Source organism: Euwallacea fornicatus, chromosome 11 (assembly GCF_040115645.1).
Source record: "Euwallacea fornicatus isolate EFF26 chromosome 11, ASM4011564v1, whole genome shotgun sequence".
Taxonomy (NCBI): domain Eukaryota; kingdom Metazoa; phylum Arthropoda; class Insecta; order Coleoptera; family Curculionidae; genus Euwallacea; species Euwallacea fornicatus.
In genome coordinates, this window is record NC_089551.1 from 2,475,978 (window position 1) to 2,493,855 (window position 17,878).

The 17,878-nt window shown below is 38.4% G+C and overlaps 1 long non-coding RNA gene across 2 annotated transcripts in view; it reads right to left on the minus strand.

Moving 5' to 3' along the window:
• Nucleotides 1-17,878, minus strand: part of LOC136342165 (uncharacterized) — a 62,154-nt gene that overhangs the window by 42,263 nt on the left and 2,013 nt on the right. The window contains exons 1-3 of one of the 2 annotated variants that reach the window (XR_010732607.1): nucleotides 11,570-11,769; nucleotides 6,393-6,439; nucleotides 6,221-6,302 (exon numbers count right to left, since the gene is read on the minus strand). This is a non-coding gene — a long non-coding RNA (uncharacterized lncRNA). Of the gene's footprint in view, nucleotides 1-6,220; nucleotides 6,303-6,392; nucleotides 6,440-11,569; nucleotides 11,770-17,878 lie in introns of those variants that run through there. The other variant, XR_010732606.1, reaches the window with a different exon arrangement.

Here is a 17,878-nt window from a genome sequence, read left to right on the forward strand (position 1 = left end):
TTCCCATCAATTCGTCTAGAAATGCTTCGGCTTGTCAAGTAAGCAAACATGTTCTATAGCAAATATCTTTGAAGCGATTAAAACGAAGGAAGTTCATAATCGCGCAGTGAGGTAATTGGATATATTACGGTGATTACACGCCAGGTCTAACGAGGTTTATTATGCTGTAATTGCCATATCTTTACTAATCGATCGATCTGCAAGCACAACTGCCAATTTTTCCTGTTCCTATGATCTTATCCAACATCTAAAAACATTTATAAAATTGTTGACCTTTTATTGGAAACAGTCAACTGAATTTGGTGTGAGTAACTGATCTTTTTAGATATATTAAACTCGGAGCAGGCCCGGGGTAGTGAATTTGTTCTCCCTAGCCACCACAATTAAGAGCGATTTGGGCAGATGCTCGGAGTTTCTTCTCAAAGAGACCCTAAAACCTAGTTGCACCAAGAGACCGCGTCCCGACTCAACGAAATGAGGATGGAAAGGGAGTGATCCAAATACCAATTTAAGTGAATAAAGCAGTGATCACGTTATTTAAATCAGACAGAATCAGTTGCATCGTGTGAATAAATTGTAATCAAAGAGAATCAGCTGGATCGTGCTAATGAAGTGCGATGAAGGAGAATCAGTTGGATCGCGTGAATCGAGTGTGACCAGAAAGAAACGGCAGGAACGTGTGAATCAAGTGCGATCAGAGAGTCAATTGTATAGTGTGAATCAACTTCGATCAAAGAAAATCTGTTGGATCGTGTAAACCAAGTGCGATCAGAGAGAATTTGTTAAATCGAGTGGATCAAATGCGATTAAAAAGAATCCGTTAGATTTTGTGAATTAAGTGCGATTTAAAGAAAATCTATAGGATCACGTAAACCGACCAAGTGCGATCAGAGAGAATTTGTTAAATTGAGTGGATCAAGTGCAATTGAAGAGTATCTGTTGCATCGTGTGAATCAAGTGCGATCAGAGAGAATCAATTGCATCGTGTGAGTCAACTTCGATCAAAGAGAATCTGTTGGATCGTGTGAATCAAGTGCGATAACCGAGAATCTGTCGAATCGTGCAAATGAAACGCGATTCACACAATCAAACCGATTCCTACTGATTCAAGCAACGTGACCAGTGGTTTATTCACTGAAATGTTATTCGAATCATTCCAACCCCGCCCTCATTTAATTGAGCCGATCATTTTAAAATTAAAAAAAAAACAAAAAAAAAACGAAGACAATCACAAATCACAATAAATAAAAATAAGATACAAAGAAATCGTTGATGTCGGTCCATTCGCCCGTGGGGATCCGACGTTAAAATGCGTGAAACAGTTACGCCTAATGTGCACGAACGATTTCTTTGCGTCTTTATCTAGTTTTAGAATCTTGGATAATATACAGGCTGGTTAACCAAATGACCACGAAGTCATGTGAGTAATGCCTATAAATCACCCTGTATGGGTCTGTACGAAGCCAGACTTAATATTCCTTAAACTGAAACATTTACGATCAGCTAGCACGGTTCGATCCCATCGAATCAGAAATCTCTCTGTATAATGGGCGGCTGCCTTTTCCTCGGAATAAAACGTTGTTAGTTTTGGTGATCATCGCGTTCTTGTTTAGGCGAACGAAGGACCTTCACCGACTAACAAAAACAAATTTAGGGCGTTGGTCTAAGGTGCCTACATGTAACCATTAACACCTCGTATTATATAAACGCAAGTCATAGAAAAGCAATATGTAAGCCCAATAGATTACGTCATCGAAGTTGATTATTGTAACAAGTTACTAATAAAAATGCAAACCGTGTTTGTAACCTTCAGAAGGTCGTCTAAAACCAATAGCCACCACCTGGTACCAACCGGTGGGCGTGCTTAAATTTCTCTAAAAATTTTCTGCTTTGTCTCAGTTGGTTCTCTTCAGTACCTAGCTGGTACTAATTGATTTCGATTTGTATGTGAATTATTAAGTTCTCACTGTTATTTATGCAGGAACGATTGCCTTCAAGGAAGGAATGCGTTTAGAATTCAACTCTTGTGAATTTATAATCGTCCTTTTCACGCCTTTTTATGAAACGCGTCGCTTCGCAATGAGGTGCGACATGACAGCGACTCGTGATGGTACTGCCAAGATACGTATGCATGAACTTAAAAGAACTTGATTGATTGCGCGATTAATGCCACAAAAATTCGGGTTGTGGGTACCTGCAAGCAACCCACGCCAGAACCAATTTAGCAGTGCTAAAAACTGTAATATAATATCAATTACGACGTATTATTGCACAAGCAAATCTGTATCACTACATATGTAAACCGTCAAATAAAATTTAGATTTATCTTCGGACTGACAGCATACGCAATCAGCCTTTATTGTTTATGGGGCAACAAAGTTGGGTACCTTTTGCATAATGGCGTTGCTGCCTACCAGTGCGGATGGCAATTCAATCGAGCACACTTGCAAACTCAATCTAAGTTAATGGACGCAACGTGCAAATTCATCTCCTTAATCCTATCAAAACCGTCCGAGACACCGTGTTCTTTGATAAGGCCCGTTGTAATGGACAATAAATTATGCGCTTATATGCGCGAAAGATCAATATTCAAAGGCTTAATATAGATATGTAAAGTAGGCATAGGCAAATATTGCTTGCAGAGTTTATAGGTTTTGATGTGGAGTGTTTCTGCCATGCTCTTTCATGCGTGAGGTGTGTAACAGTGTCGTGTTTAGTTTCAATTATAGACAGTTCGGTTCAGCATTATGCATTCAGACCCATTTAAGGCTCGCGTACTAGATTTCCCGAGAGGTGGAACTTTTTTCGAAACGTGGCAACGCGCATGAGGCAGAGACAGTCGACGTCACAGCACCTGAAGCCACCACTTTCCGTAAACGAAGGAGCGACGCGGCGTTGCCACTTCCTGGGGTGGGTCGAGTTTGTCGGTTGACGCGATCGCGCAAGGAAAACGGGGGCGAAAGGGAAAAATCGAGATCGAGGAGGATGAATTTTGGAAAAGGAGATGAGGAAGACCACCCGAGCGAGAACTGGAAATTCAACTGCGGGCACGCAGTGGTGTTCCGCGTTAAGTCTTGCCGCAAATTGATGGACAAACGTGATAAATGAATGAAGCGATGTTGCGTTATAAATTTAACTCCTTTCGATGCAGATCAACATCCACAAAGAATTCATTTAAATCCGCTGTACCTTTACGTGTATCTTTAAACAATTACAAAACCCCGAGGCCCAGGATACCCATTCGTACGTCTGCAGGCCCGAGATTCGATCGCACGTTAAAGTGACGAAACCGAGTTTGATTAAATAGATTTAATTAACACCGTGTATCTTTGCAGATACTGAGTGGATTAAACACAAGACCTTTTAATGGACTTGCAGCGGTGAGGCCATAAAATTCATATACGAGCCAGTCAAAATTGAATTTACCAATGTCGTAACATAAATCGAACAGTTAACGGTCCGGTACATTATTATGTAAGTTCGATTTGTATGTATCAAATGTTATGGTTTGTGTCCAAGATTGGATTTAAACGGATTTTTTCGAGCTGTCCCGTATACGGGCGCTGAAACGTTGCAGGAGAAAGAGCCGACGCAAAGCGGCCAGATTGAGGCATTACATCTGAGATAGTATCTGTTCTCACCAAAAACTGACCACTAAAAAATTATTTCTTCAAGATCAACTCGGTCATTCTGGTCAGATAATGTTGAACCATTAGTTTTCGGGCGTCCAAAGAAAAAAAACATGGCCTGGTTGGACCTGCGCTTGCATTAACTCTATCAGATCAAACTGTCGTTAATCAAGTACCGATACGCCCTAATACACCGGTACTGCTCATTAATTGTTTTCCATTTTTAATTTATTATTTTTATCTCGCGCACAATGGACACGGATATCGTTATTTATCCGAGCGAATAAATCTTGTCGTGGCAATGTCGTGATCGTATCTCTCAATTTGATTGGTCATTCTGGAGCCTATATCACTCCAGGTTAGAGCTGAGCTAGGAAAAAACAACCTAGATGCCTACGTTTTTAATGAATTATAATAAGTATTCAAGGTAAGTACACATGGCGTGTTTACGGATATGCCGCAGTCACGATAATGAGTCAATCTAAAGGAAACTTCTTGGCGTCCGGTGCGGTTGGACCTTAATTTTCTCAAAACTCGGACCTACCAGCGTATGTATTTACAATGCAAGCCAATTACACCAATAACAGCCCATTAAAAATGAAATTGCGGCGATGGTATCAAAAAAAAAGCCCAAACCGGGTCACCGGTTCGGGAAATTGGCTTATGCGGCAACATAAGGAAAACGTCTTTATTTGAAACATTAAAAAACCGGACCTTTGCTTTCGAAGATATCATGATCGCGGCCCACATGGACGGGAACATGCCCATTTCACCGAGACCCAACAATGGACAATTTAACAGAAAATTGTTATCTGATGAGAACTTTAATGGGCCGACGAACTGTTATTTTTAATTATTGTCGGTTACACATTAAGCACTGACCAGAAACTCGACAAGGAGCGATTTAGCAGTTGAACTTATTTTTACTATTTTGGCCGGGATATTTGACTTAATCAAGTTCTGCCGTGCTCGTTTATCACTCTGTATATTGCCGCTCGATGTTCCATCATGTCCTTAATTATGAGCAATTAAGTGCTATTCCATCGGTTTACGTTGATTTAACAGCTTGTTCTTGCGGGATTTTTAACACTCATTGATGATGTCCGGGGGCGGTTACAACAGGTGGTATTAAGCGTGAATTGATGGGATTTGGTAGTTTCTTGTTAATGTCTATGGTGGTAGCTCAAATTATAACATACAGATTTCGAAACACCTTAAGATCGTCATTATGACTTTCAGTGGTTGTCCCTTTGGGTTGGTTTTCTTCGTCGCCAAAGACGCCCTTTGGAACAGGTATGCCCCCGATTCTCATGCACAGCGGATGCTCGATAACGTAAACCCGCGATAATGGGGATATTGCGTTGGTGCGAATGCAAAACTCGTACTGTAAGATCAAGCGGAACGCACGATAACGTAAATAACGCGTACGCGAGATGGTGAAAATACTGGGTACGCTCGGTGACGTAAACAATTTGTACGCTCGATGACGTAGACAGTTCTTCGGGACACACAAAACAAATCTCATGATAATTGGAAAACCAAAAAATTCATGCTCATTTAAAACTATTTGTATCCCTGTTGATTATGACCGTTCAAGAACCGCTCGGATGACTAGCAGTATATCCCTGAAATGGTTCCACAGGCGCTTTGTCCCTGAGGTACGAGAATGAATTCATAATATCGAATGTTCCACATATCTATAATTTGCGGATTATTTAATTTGTAGGTAATATTTGTTTACATTAGGATACAGGATGTTTCTTAATGGACGACAAAAAATGATCGGGTGAATCAGCAGTTTGTTTTGAGGTAAAAATTTCACATAAAGACAGGTTCTAAATTGCTTCCGTTCTGATTTAGCATTTTATCATATCCTTGGGTCGATCGGCTCAAACATAGTTAGATATCTTGCGAATATGTCTTATTGTGCCTAGTAAAAAAAAATTAAGATGCAAAAAAGTTACTAAAATACATAAGCGATTAAATGAAGTTGATGAATAAAATCTAAAGATGTCATAAAAAAGGATTTGTTGTAACATATTGAGAGCAACCGTGAAAAAAGCAACTCCCTGTAGAGCATTTTAAGTAATTGTTACTTCAGCTTTTTCGTAATGCTAAAACGATTGTTACTACCAATTTGGAGCGAGTTATTGTTACAAATAACAGAAGAATTAATGAAAATCGAAGGAAAAATGAAACTTCAACATCCTGTAAATCAAAATGGAAGCAATTTAAGACATGCCTTTATATAAAGTTTTGATTTTAATACAAGCTCGTGATTCACCCATTTCATTTTTTGCCATTCATTAAGAAACACCCTATATACATGTTTTTCGTTATAAATCGCTTATTACTTAAATCACGTTCACTGATGTAAACATTTCGATAATGAGAACTACACTTGATGTCAATCAGTTTACATTATCGAGCGTTCGCTGTAATTTGAACGTGAGATGAATACTCGTGATCGAAAATCAGAGGCGTGCCGTCAACGGGTTAGCGAAAATCGATTAAATCAAGGGCAAAGTAATTTCTTATCACTCAGGGCCGGCCTTCGTAAATCGAACGCAATGGGTAAAATTTTTACTCACCTCCCCCTATGCCCAAGAAAAATCCGCCTCCTCGAGCTGTGGCCTAACCTGGACCCCGCATAGGGCCGATCCTCTTGTCGCACTGCAATTAAAAAAGCCCTTTCAATTTTGGAACAATAAATACACCACTAACTTTCATATTCTTTAAGAATATTCCAAAACGAATACTTACAGAATGGAGCATTGAATGTCCCAGGTTTCAAGAATCAGAGGCGTGTCCTGCAAGATTAAAGAAAATAATTAAAAGAATTCCACGGCCCTTTGCACACCATCAAGACTATTCAGGGCGCATTCAGGGACTTTGCGGCGGCCAATCGCTGCAACACTTGAAGCGAAAATTTGCAGACTGATTTTCGCCAGCGGAAGCTACAAATTCGATTTAGTAAATATTGGAGATTCAAAATTTCGGTTTTCCGGCAAAATACGCTTTTGCGCGTTAAATCGCAGCTACAGCGGAATGCGACCGCTACGATCATCGGTTCCGCTCTTTGAATGCGCTCGTGGCACATGGGTGTTTGGAAAAGTTGGTACAAAATTTAAGGAGGGGAAATTGGAACAAAAAAAAGTTCCTATAAACGTTGATCCGACGAAGCATCGTTGCTGGAATATGACCCTCCGAACACCCTCTATGCCGCTGATTTTCATGTGACTTCAGGCATCCAAGAACTAAGGGAGTACATTAAAGAAGACGCCCAGAAGGACATGTGGGAACCTAAACCTGAAGAGCTGTCGGCAACGAAGATTAAGATTTTACGAGGTCCTGCATTCGTCGGGTTATCATACTGTAACCATAACAGTACCAGCCAATTTGGCGGGGCCCGAAACGAAATTTTGTAGGTACCAATTGCGGTTTTGCAATGACTTATTACAAGTCATAAATGTATGGTGTATAATTTCCTTCCCAGGTTATATTACTGAGAAACCTACTTCTTTGCCGAATATATTAAACTGATCTATGGTGAGAGGCTTTCGCAGGTTAAAACAAATTTGTCCGATGTTTCAAAAGCGATCATTATTGATGGCACTCGTTATCAACACTCGAAAACCTCTTGATTAAGCCTGGACAGGTGGCAATTAGCTTGATGTTGAAAAATTCTGACCTATGAGCGTGTAAAAGTAAATAACTGTTTAATCAAAAGGACTTATTTCAGATGTCATGGTCCATCATGGGCGAGTGATTTTTAGACATGCAGGTCGCGGGAAAGACCCAGCGTTACGTCACCATTTCGTATTTCAATTATATAATCAGTTTAGTTAGTTGCTCCCTCATAAATTCTTATTCTAAACGCATTTCTTGTATAACAACCAACATAACTGACTTTCAATTTCTGCGGGCACCACTCTATACGACGCATTGGCAAACTAAGACATAAATGCCATTTCGAGCTGGTGTGGTGGATTCTCCACATTGCACCTGGCAGTTCATACATGCCTTTTTTCCATCCATCTCTGTCCAAATAAGGCAAAAAGCCAGTCCGATACTTCGGCCCAAAAGTTATTTATGTATTGGCCAGTGAACGGCTTTTTCTTCCTTAAAAGTTTTATTATGCAGAGTATTTAACATATACCACTCCAGCCGGTCGAGCTGGTTCAATTAAATCTGATCAATTTTAAACGGATGTTATATCCCTGCTAATAAAATTTCTTGACGAGCAATTTTCTAATGTCTGATGATAGCGAACTGGATGTATTCGACCTAGATCAGTCCACCATAAATGAGGAAGGTTGATGAATTATTCTTGAAAAAAATAATTCATTAAGAAGGTTTTTAAACACAATAGAAATCAGACGAAAGAGGCCTAGAACGACCTAGGAAAAAACCTGAAACGACGATGAAAACTCTAAGAGAAACCGATCTTGTGAAGAGTTCACGTGCCGTGCGGCTCCAAATTGGCCCCGCCCCCTTAACTTTTTAACAAATTGCTGTTTTCAAAAATTTTAGAAGCTGCACTGAAGGTAGGACCAAAAATAATATCTTTTGACGTTTGGTTGTTTTTCTGAATGTTGCTTGCGACCCCGCCAGTGCAAAATGGCCGATTTTTCAACGTTGAAACATGGGTGATGTGGCGCCCTAAACTAAGGGCCTTCAATACTGCATTCAATGGTATATCGCGATTCAGAATTTCTCTATTAACTCTCGAAAAACTGGAATAAATTTTGTAAAAAATGCAATGCGAGCTCAATTAAATAGCGCATAAATAACGCAAAAACTTGTTTGTTTTCGGCTTTTTGCTCACAAACAGTCTTTGGTTATTTTTGTCAAACTTTTTATTCTTTTTTTTAACCAAAAACTGTGAGCACAAAAAAACTAACCAATTTCCTATCAACGAAAACATTTATCCGTTGCCTCCGTACGACACATTTATTTGAGTTTATACTGCATTTTTTAGCAAATATGGGCCAGTTTTTCTCGAAAACTAATCGATGGATTTTGAATCGCAGTGCACCATTGAATGTGGCTTTGAAAAACCTTTAATTTGAGGTATCACTCGACCTATGCCTCAATTCGAAAAAATCTGCTAGTTTGCGTTACCGGCGACGTTTGCAATATAAAAAAAATAAACAAACATAAAGAGATAAGATTTTTTTGTCCTATTTAATGCTGATTTTGATTTAAAAGAAAAAATAGTTTGTAGCATAGTAAAGAGGGGTGGGAGGGTGCACAGTATAAAGCTTCGCGGTATAACTTCAAAAGGTAACCTGACGCTCAAGTTGAGAACGCAGCTAGCAAAGCTGCAGGACGCACTGATAAAGACGAGATAGTTATGTAAAGAAATAAGTTGCAGGTTAGCAATCATGGAGCTTCGAGAATAGAGAGACGTTGAGAGGTGCACAACAACTCTCTCAATATAAAATAATAAAGAAAATTCCCAACATCGATAATTATTTCTTTCATTAGTATCAGGTATTCTTGGTTGCATACTCAAAAATCTATTTTTGTAACGAACGCATTCCTAAACTTCTCATTTAGAGTAGATTTCCATTATACCGGGTGTATTTTTAAAAAGTTGTCTCCCACCATATCTCTAAAAATGTAAAGTGCAGATAAAAATGCTGAGACACATCAACATTACAACGGAGGATGACGTAGGACGAAAACGTTAGAAAAAGTATCGCAGGGGTGGCAACACCTCCATTTTTTTAACTAGAGAACATGGGTCAGGCAACACATTTTAAATGTCTTCAAATTCTCCCACCAACAGCGAAAAACATTTTACAATTTTGAGTGTTTCAACAGACAGTCAAAAAGCATTTCATTATTCTGCATGCAGTAATATAATAGAAACTGTCTGCAAACTCTCGTTACACTTCTTTAAACATCTGTTGTGGCATTTTACTATGAGCTTCTACAATTCTTCAACGTTATAGTTATGGTTCCGGTATCGGAGTTGCGCAACCCATGCTTTTAAGGTTCCTCAAGGGAAAAGTCGAGAGGTGTAAGGTCGGGAGATCTCGGTGGGCAGTCGATAGTACCTCTTCAGCTACTCCACCTATCAGAAAAATTATTGTCGCGAAACTGTCCAATCTGTAAAACGTGACGTTGAGAGGCGTCGTTTCGCTGGAAACGTAACAAAACCCCATCCAACATTGAGGATCTATCCCTCTTCGTTCTTTTTTTGAAAATGTCACGGAATGACCAATTTTTTCGTTAACTGCGAATAGAAATTTTGGCACGGTTGTTAGAAAGGATGTGAAGTCCTCTTAAATAATTTGTATCACGTGGCTCATGGTATCTGTTTAAAATACAAGGTGTCCCATTTAAATCTGTAACTGAAGATTACTCAAAAACGGTACATTTTATGAAAAAAAGTATCACATAAATGTTGTCCGGTAAAGAAGGGGACATGTCACGAAGAAAGTGACTTTTAGCCAAAACGAATTTTTGAGGAAACTTCAAGGGAATTTTTTTTTTCAAAGTGTGGCGATTCACTTCAATTATTGAATTTTGAAATGAAAAAAATAATTTTTTAATAATTTCACACAAAACAATTAAATTGATTGTCAAAAAAAGAATATCGATTTCCTGTAGACCTTATAAGGTAAGCTCTAACAAGACGAAATTTACGATTTTTTTTTTTTCATAGAAATAGATCTTTTTTATATTAGATGGAAGGATTGTTTTAAACATGATGTGTTTTAAACAAAATATGCATTGCAAAACTTTTCTAGAAAACAATTCCAATAATTTCGACTGTCTCGAAAACTGGACAAAAATCAAAGACAACTCTGTAGCGAAAGATGTAATAAAATAATTGTTCAAATGCAACATATTAATTTTTTGAAGCTCCCCAAGAATCTGCAAAAAAATACAGGGTTGCCGCTTGAAAAAGAACTTGCCCATGAGATGACGTTAAAATAGCGTTTGGGCTAAGTCACTATCTTCGTGACATGTCCTCCCCTTTGCCGGACAATTTTTATTTGAAACTTTTTTTCATACAACGTACCGTTTTTGAGTAATCTTCAGCCACAGCTCCAAATAAAGCACTCTGTACATTGTCGATCGAAGATGAGAGCTTTTTTCAATCTTCGCCTTCCCCTCCATTTTAAGCTAGGCGTGTCTCAGCACTTTGACCTTTAGTTTGCACCTCGAAAAATCTGGGGGGCAGCAAGTTTTCACAAATACACCCGGTATACGACACGACAAGTTCCCTCCGTTGCAACGCCATCCTGGGGCGTCCCTGAAACCAAAGCTGGGAGACTGCCATGACGTTTCTTCTAAGGAAATTACGTTAATAAATTAACATTTTCCCCCACCTTGAGACACCTCTTCCTTATTCGAGAACGTTTAGGCCTGAAACTCCCATTTTCCTTTGGCGAAAGCCGAAAAACCCCGTGATTTATGCGCAGTCGCGAGTTTTAAATAGAAATCTAAACGCGCATAAACAATTTAATGGTGTACGTTTCAGAAAATTATTGACTTATTTATCCGCAGCTTATTAATGCCTCGAAAGCCTTTATGTGTGGTCTCACTACATTAATTCTATCATAACTTCTTAGGCAAAAACCCACCGGCTATTTGGTTTCAGGCTTTACGTAATAATTGCTGATTCGGTTTAAGCAAACTGAGAAATGAGTTTGCGTAATCAGGCACAATGTTTGCTTAAAATATTACGTCTAATACCACTAAAATATTGGAGCTTCTAAAGTCGTGACCTAGAAACAATAATCTACTACCTATTGGATTATTCCTTAATTAATTTTCAGACGAAATTTATGGCCGGTCAGTTGCGATGATTAGAAAAGAAATGCACGAGTTTGACCGACTGAAATTTTCAGCGCGTTACCTAAAACCCATTCGAGTGTGACTTGGTAACCTTAATGCAGAAGACTGCAGTAGAAGGTACTTACGAAATTCTTATACCAACTGCAACTACACTAAAGCTATGCAGAAATCCATTTTGAAAAATCTACGTCATCGGCAATTATCTCGGAAACTGGCCTAAAAATATTTGACAAGGCCGGTCATGTCAAAGCATACATATCTATTTATTAGAATGTCTTGATTTGAACGTAGGATTTTTTCAGAGTCGCACTAAATTACACGCTTCATAATAATGATAAAGGAGAACTTGCTTGCGGGGGCAGCCAACATATACAAATGATACCGTGCAATAATTAAATTAATTTATATGGATTGCGTGTGTTGTTGAATTATTGTATGTTTCCATATGGAGTTTTTTTTTTATGATAAATGAACAAAAACAAGAAAAATTAACCATTTGTAGGTACGCGCTGGAATGTGTACACGTGGGAGCCTGTGCGATTTTATCGAAGAATGATCGATATGGATGTCCGAAAAGCCGCTGTGAAGGGAAATCGTTGGGCGTATCAGTAAATGCAGGGCGAGTTTTTTCGATGGTTAGTGGAGGGATCTCGCTAATAACCAGAGGTCGGCTAAACGGTCGGTTAAACGGCCTTAAACCGCCGGTTTAAGGGATCGATTCAAAGCCACTTTTGATTTCTTGATAAAAGTCCGTCGCTTACTGGGCGTTCAGCAAAAACCAAAATTCATCTCCTTTTTATCGATCTACCCGTATAATTATTGGTCCTGCAGAAATTACGCAATCTAAATACAAATAGTCCAGGTGATTTCGCCTTGCAAAAGTTACGCTAACAAGATGTTTTCTGACGGGAAATATGTTCGAGATGTGCCGTAAACTTGCTGTTTTTCGAGCGGAAACCCAGGAGGTTCCCACCCATTCAAACAGGTATTTTTCCAAGCTTTGGAACGACACCAATAAGCCGACAGATGCGGTTAATCACAAAATTGATCGTGCACGATCATTCGCTGTAAATTGTTTCTTATCCTTTTGTTCACGATAAATATTTTCCCCAAATAATTTAAAGCAAATATTTTTTCATTCAAAACTTCAATGTTTCAACTAAAGAAAAAAATTTAAATAATATATCGCAGTCAATAGGGCAAGATAATTTAGGCATTCTTGAACATTCTCGTACAAAATTGGGCGCTTATAACCAAACAACGGTAAAAAGTTAAAGAACGACAAAAAAATTGATCGGAATGTCGGTGATAAACAATTTGGAGTTATCAGTACCTCATGGTCGATTCAGTTTCAACACAGTTTCCAGAGGGTTAATAGGAATTTTCAAGATGAAAACTCAGCAATGTGAAACTAGTGAATCCATTTTCCGAATTTTTTTCACAAGAAAAGAGTGCGAAAAATCGGTACGATTGGGGACAAAACGCATTCCACCATTCAGAAGAAAATGAGTAAATTTTGATATGAAGGAACACTTAATAATAATACCGGGAGGGGAAGATGCTAATGATGAACGTTTTGTCGTGCGGCGAATTAAACAGGATCCCACACAGAGTGTTCCTAAACTGACTGCGGAGATGAGCTCAAGGATTGGACAATCAGTATCCACAGAAACAGCTCGCAGGGTACTTAGGAAAATAATTATAATGGACGAGAAGCTCGGAACAAACCATACATCTCTAAAGTAAATAGAATCGAGGATTCTTAGAGGCAAAATGACAACCCATCGATACATCCGAGGGATTCTGGAGGCTAATCTCGTGCCTCATCTGCAAAATCTTGTTAATCCAGTTCTCCAGCAAGACAATGCTCGAGCATACGTGGCTAGAGTGACCATGGACTTATTTCAACAAAATGCAATCAATTTTCTACCTTGGCCACCTCGATCTCCAGACCTCTCACCGATTGAACCTGCGTGGGACATTGTAGGTGGAGGGTTGCGTAATTTACCCCATCCCCCATCGACCCTAGCGGCGCTATGTCATGCCGTCCACTTATCCTGGAATGAGATCCATGCCGAGACTTGTGCAGGAATGTATAAGGCACCGCAGAGGACCGACAAATTATTAATTTTTTTTTTGGTTTTTATCAATTAAATTTGTTCAATTTTTTAATGAAGTGTTTGTTTTAAGGTAAGAAACAAGAGCACCAAAAACTATTTAAATAAAACTATTTTTAGGGGGTGTTCCCATTTCTCTGCCAAGTAGTATGTATTAAGGGCAAATTTGAGAGCCTCAGCTGAAAATATCAACATACCAAAGGTTTGTTACTTTTAGCAGCATAATAATGCGCCGTTAATAGCTCGCGAATAGCTCTTACATAATGTGCTGAAAGTGCTGAAAGCTCTCCCACGGAGTCCCGATGTAAACCCCATCGAAAATCTATGACGTCTATTAAAAATTCAAATCCAATTTAAAAGTCCAGAATGAAAACCTCAAAAATAAAGAACAATTCAAAAATGTAATTTTTACTGCACGGGAGGCAGTAGGACCTTATTACACACTTAAATTAATCCAATCAATGCCACGACGACTCCGAGCCGTTATAGACTCCCAGGGAAACTCCACAAAATATTGAAGTTAAACTTTATATTTATTTTTAATTAAACTGAGTGTTTATTAATATGAAGTACGTTCAATTTTGTGTTACGCTTTAACAATTTATAATGACAATTTGGTGTATTCATTTTTCATTTTGAAAAATATTCAAATATTTTGTTACCTTTCATGATCTAAAATATCATATAAATCAATGTTGACAACAAAAACGCCGAAATTTGTTCATCTCACATAGTTACTTGAAGAATTGCGACATTTTATGAGTAACTGTATTTCACAAAATGGCGGACCTACATCTTTTGTTTAATTCGATATTGCAACTTCATAGTAGGCCAAGAATTGGTTCATATTGATTTATTTTTTGTTTGACATTGACAGCTCGCATCACTTAAGTCGGGCACAAATTTAAGTTGTTAAATTGTGAAAAAATCTAATACAGCAGACGCTCAACAATGTAAACTAATTTAAATCAAGTGAGGTTCGCATTGTCGAAATGTTTACATTAACGAACGTGATTTAAATAGTAAACGATTTATTAAAGAAATATTTAATGCATATAAATTAGGTTTGGTTTTCTCCGACAAAACTGCGATTTTATCAAAAACAATAAGACTTTTGAGAAATTATTAAGAAGAATAAAAGTTTTAGAATCAAATTTGATATGAAATGGTATTGTTAGTTATTTTACAGATGCTTTTAGAACTTACCTCACCCCTCAGCCAACCCTTAATGAGGATCTATCGATTTCACATTTCTACCAATTGAAGATGTCGATAAGAACGAAACATGTTCCAAATTTGGTTGCGTTGTGATGGCGCATAACTGAATTATGCCATTTTTCAGAAATTTACAAACCAACTTCGGCGGTCAATGTCCCCTCAGCTATTAACCGTAGAAAAAAAATGTATTTAACAAATCGTCATATATTTGAGACTTCCTACACGCATCTGCTCTGTGTCAGTGCCGTTACGACTCACCCTGTATACTGGAAGTCTCATATTAGCAGACCAATCCGCTAATTGGAGATTCCGTATGCGAAAATAATAAGTCTTTCCTTATGCTACTTTTTTACTTTGGCGCTTGCCACTACACAGGGTGTTGAAATTAGTTTCAAAAAATTACTTTTGCTAATAACTTGGGTGTTTCTGAACGCCCAGGGAGGAAATAGCGGGTCGCGTACACGTTTCCCTCCCAACTTTTTGTTGCCCACGCCAATGGTACATTTATTCCATTATTCAAATTAGTTGTTTCTTTACACGGGTTCCTTCTTTCTTGTCGAATTTTGATTTACGACTTACTTGATATTCCAAGGTATTACACCCCAATACGTGGCTTGCATTATTTATTTATTTAATTAACCACGCCAGGAAGACGAAATTTCACAAATTCTCTACAACAATCCGGATATTAGCAGGAGAATTATTGCTTTTCGCATGGAAAATCAAGACATTAATAAGTACAACGTACACCAAGTACTAAAAAGGCAATCGTGTGTGTTTTGGAACTACATAAGTAAGAAATGGAAGTCCCGTATGGGGAGCGACAAGCTGAAATATCTTCTAAAGTGAGCTGCAGATAACAATTTTACCAGAAGGGAGAAAGCCGGACGAAGGAACCACTAATTTGAATAACTAAGCAAATGCACCATTGGCGCGCGCGAGAAAAAGTTGGGGGAAAAACGTGTATACGACCCCCATTTTCCTCGTTGTTTCGCCAAGTTTTTTACCCAAATCGCAGGAAATGCGCCCCTCATCGAACTATGCGTCACTGGGAAAATCCATTAAAGCATCTTAGGAAACCTTAAAGTTTTTAACAAAAGTAATTTCTTTTAACTAACTCCAACACCCTGTGCAATGAGTATAAAGCGCTGAAAATAAATGCCTTAACAAAGAGAGTCTAATTGTTTTCCCGTAAGAAAAGTCCGGCTAGCGGATCGGTAGGCTAATGCACCCTGTATAACAAAATGTAACAAATATTCCAATAATGACGAGTATTTTTAAATGAGAAGAAAAATAATCTGCAATTTTAGTCCGCGTAAATTCTCGCTTAGAAATGCCCGTGCCTGTAATTTACGAAGAACTAAGATGTCCGTGCATGATACTTCTCTCCTTTCAGCCCAATCTAAAGCTTGGTTAAAAACTTGTATAGCTTGCACATCAGTAACTGCACTTCTAACTTCAATGGTAACGTTCTCATCATCCTCTCTGTCCATATCTTCTTCCTTATTAACACCATTCATCTGCTTATCGTCATTCCATAAATTAATATCAGCTGGAGTGCAAACAATGTTGGGATTCACTATTTTTAATCAATCAACAATATCCAATACATGATAAAAATTTACCCATCCTTGCTCCTTAGTTGCGGCTCCGGAGGATGACTTGGGGTATTATCTAACAGTAACAACACTTTTATTGACAGCTTCTGGTTTTTAAAGTAAATTTTTACTTACAAATGAAATAATCCTCAAATTATGAACGTGTGGAACGTTTGCAATTACAAATTCATTGTCATACCTCAGGGACAAAGCACTGATGGAATCATTTCAGGGATATACTGCTAGTCATCCGAGCGGTTCTTGAACGGTCATAATCAACAGGGTTATTAAAATTTTTAAATAAGCGCAGATTTTTTGCTTTTCTTATTATCGTTGGCTTTATTTTGTGTGAATCATTAGCATTAATGCTGGCTAGAAACGTTATTCGTTCTTTTTCCCACCTTCCATCCGGAGCAGATTTTTCAAATGATGCATCATAGGTATTCTCTGGTAAGAATTTCCAATACAGATCGCTTTCGTTGGCGTTGCAAACACGTTCCATTCTTAAATCTGGCTCTTTAATTGTTTTCATAAATTGTTCTTTCAATGATTGTATTAATTGCGGTTTTGCCCATAATTTCTCAGCAGTTATGGACATCAGTCGAATTCTACATCTTGTTTTCTGTCGTCGTAGCCAGCCATCGCTAGCTACGAAATTTTCAGTTTCTTTAAGTTTTTAATTTAGCACTTCGGCCCTCTCTTTGGCTATTTCGCCAAGTGGGGCATACTTTCCCGTTGTTTCAAAAACCACTTGCACAGGAAATTTTCCGATTTAGGGCGCCTGCGCAGTTTTTTAAGCATTTTTATTTCCCTGGCTTCCAAATGTGTCGCACGTTCTTCTCAAAAGTTGCGTTTTTAAATGCTTAATTCAGCAGATCGTTGCCTTCGATGCTCCATATTTGTTAGCTCACCCTGTCGCTCCCGCACCTGGTGCCACCTCGTCTATGATTTCCCCTTCGTCACTCAATTTTAAGTTAATTTTCAAAATTAACTTGAGTTAATACGCACTTAGTTTTTAAGACGTAGATGCCATAGCCGTAAAAACGCATAACCGTCGCCAAGAACTGTTTCCAGCCTTAGAGCGTACACATTGTTTACGCGTTGCGCTTGGTCCTATAGGAAGAATTTTGCGTTCGCGTGTTTGCGCCATGGAAAGTCTATTGGCCCTATTTATAACCAATTACTCATCAATTACCTAATTAATTGTTAATAATGCCGATGTTCGAAAAGCCCCCATTATTATTTCCACATGTATGGCATCGTTTCAAATCTGAAATTGTAGCTTTTCCAATTGAACGGCCATCGATAGCATCGAAAACTTTCTCATCGCCTGTCTAAGAGTTTCTACCGATTCATAGTTCTTTGTGCAAAGTTCGTTTTTTCTTGTTCAAATTTTGCTTAGTTTATAGTGTACTAGAACCAATAATTACAGGACTAGATACACTAAAGGATATCGACAAAATTTGGCTTCTGCTAATAACCTCGTAAACCGTGGAGTTTT